The following is a 3,229-nucleotide window of genomic DNA, read 5'->3' as shown; positions in this document are numbered from 1 at the left end:
TCAATTTTCGAACCAAAATCCTTCGTAATGGCTTCCCAGAAGCAACACACACAACCAAGGAAAGAACATGTTACGGATCCAACACCCTAGTTCACCTCCCCTAACTACCAACCATCAAATAAACTTTAAGTAGTAATTAAAATTTTATTTTGTGTATCATTGTTTAGTTCATACCTTTGAATTAAATACCAAATTCCATATTCCATATTTTGTGTATCATTGTTTGCTTGGCTCTTATATTAGATTAACATAAGTAATGATGTTTAGGGTAAGATAGCAGTAATAATGGGTGGCGATTTCGGAATAGGAAGTGTTGTATGCAACTTGTTTGCATTGGAGGGTGCAACCATGGCTTTCACCTAGTGAAGGGTCAGAAAGACAAGGACGCGAAGGACAAGCATGAGAGCTACGACAAAATCTATAGCGAAGAGCGACGTTAATGATAGACTTTGTTCTACTTTAGGCGACGGCTATGATGCAGACGACGTCGATGCGCTGGCGATGGCAACATTAAAGGCGTAGGCAGTGACGCCGATGGCAGCAGGGACAACCTGGGAACATGGAATTTGCTATGGATGTGAGGTTCGATTCCTTTGGATTTGAGATTAGGGTTCATGAATTTAGGGATCGATTTGAATTGATCTAATAAACTTATCTTATCAGCAACAAGAAGGTATACTAAACGAGTGCCATACTGGCAGTTAACAGGCCATGTCAGCAAGCGTTAGCCACCTCATCACAGGAGATGACGAAAGAATTAACGCGATCAGGTTAGTTATCTTTTGGGAACAAATTTGATTAATTTTATTTTTCGGAGACGAAAATGAAAATCAAAGTATCTTTCAAAAAGGATTTTGACTATTAACTCTTATTTGCTGTAATAAAAAAATAGCAATACATTTAATTTATCTTTCGATATATTTCATGTAAATTGAGATGCACTTAATATTGTTGTCATTTAATTATAATTCATCAAAGTAGTCGTTGTTAATTTTTTAAGATAATTTTATTTTTTATTTCTAAATACAATTAAAGAAAGTTTCGATTGTCAATAATTTAATAAATATATAAAAAAATAATTATGATTCAGAAGTTAATAACACCCAAGTCGTTTGTTTTTTATACAGTTTCAAAAAGCTAGGCCGTCAGTATTTTATTATATAAATTACTCTCTTTCTCTCTCTCACATTCATTTATGGACTTATACATTGTATTTGTTAGTGTTTTATTTTTTTGATTTTTTTAGAGAATATCGAATTAAAATTGTATTAAGATTTTAGTTCAGATAATAGATATAATTCTTTTGAAAAAGATTAAATTTGACTCAAAACTTACTTAGTAATAATATAAAAACAAATTGTGTCAAGATATTGGTGACAAATTTATGACGAAAAGAATAAATAAATAAATAAATTTAAATAAATAAATGTGTAAAAAAGATGAATTTTAATGGAAATAGAATCACAACAAAAATAAAAAAATGAAAGGAAATGAATCGAACATAATAAAAAAATAAATAAATTAAAAGTTGACTTACAACATTTACATGTATTTGTACTTTATATTTTTTCATTATGTCACTAAGATTGAAAATTTTTATGAGTTTGTGTAATAATACGGTGTTATTAATTAAAATTTCTGAGTCTTTCTAAGTTTCTCTTATTTATAAATTACGAAGATAGACTTGTTTTTAAATGGTCTTGACCACGATCTAATTGAGAAAAATTTAAAATAGTTCCTGACAATTACTTTAAAAGACAGACAATTACCTCAAAAAATAACGAGATCTTTGACAAAAAATACCAAATTTGGTCCTGAAATTTATTTTATGAGACTAATTAACTCTGAGCAAAAAAAAAATCAATGTTATTTTTTTAGCACAAAAAACTACTCAATCCAAAAATAAAATAAAAATTTAAATATTTTTTTTAGATCTCGTTATCCTTTTAAAACAATTGTTAAAAGTCAAATAGAATATTCACTCATTTCTTTGCCAAAACCTTGTCTCCCTAAAAAATCTTTATCGTAATATCCCACATTTTATTTTGTCTCATTCTTCAAGCCCCATATTCTTACGGTGTATCCATATTTACAACGTGATATATTCTGGTTTCCACCCTATTTCCTTAATCCCTCAAATCATTAAGTCTTCGACTTCGATTACCTGCTATGGTCGAAGGGGAATTCTTCTATGGCCAAACTATTCATGCCATTTTTCAATGAATTATGGTTAAATTTTTTTATACGTCGAAATTTGTGCTAACAGCTAGCAACCGCCAAGAAATTTAGTATAATTTTTGTCTTATAAAATTAATTTATTTTGTTGTAAAATCATATTTTAAACTGAAACAAATGATTAATATAAATGTAACTATCTTCTAAATGAAAACCAATTGTATTATTTTATATATTTAGGATAAAGACTCGAAGTTATTATACGATGAATTTGTAGAATTGGAGGGGGAAAATTATTGTGTGTAAACATCGGTAAAAGTCGACGACCCGACATTCTAGCGAACCAAATCTTAACCCATGGCTGCTTGTTTAATTGATGAAGTTAATTAGGTTTGAGTTTTCCCTGAATAAGATTGAGTTTCTATTTCCAACGTAACCTAAAAAATATAATATTGTTGTGATAAAAGTGGATGACCATGGACCACGCAAGGCTTAGTTGGATTTCATTCTCAAGACTAAATGAATCCATTTACAAGACAAATGGAAATAAATGAAAGTTGAAAGTGGTATCATTCTTCATGTATAAATAGCAAGCATCATCGTATGCTTTTACACACAGCAATAAAAATCCTCTTCCTCTCTTTATACTTTCTCCTCCCTCTTAATACACTTCTAATATATCAAAGTAGTAAATATATAAGTTTCTATTATATTGTGATAAGTAATAAGAAATCTATTCCCTCTTTATGTTACAATCAAATACTCTTCTCCTTATATTTCTATTACAATTATTTCTCTTCTTTTATTTTATAAGTATTTTAAATTCTATTTTCTATTACTCTTTACATATAATATTGATAGCAATATTAACTATCTTTATTATATTGAGATAGTATCAAATGCAATTCTCTCTCTCTTTATTTTTAATACTTTTTCTTATCTTTGTATATATATACACAATACAACATATAATATTATTATATATATATAAAAATTATTGAGCTAATTATATTAATAATAGAGTCTTCTATTTATACATCTTTATTTTATATAT

This window comes from Arachis duranensis, chromosome 10, assembly GCF_000817695.3.
Source record: "Arachis duranensis cultivar V14167 chromosome 10, aradu.V14167.gnm2.J7QH, whole genome shotgun sequence".
Lineage (NCBI taxonomy): Eukaryota > Viridiplantae > Streptophyta > Magnoliopsida > Fabales > Fabaceae > Arachis > Arachis duranensis.
This window is presented reverse-complemented; position numbering follows the sequence as displayed.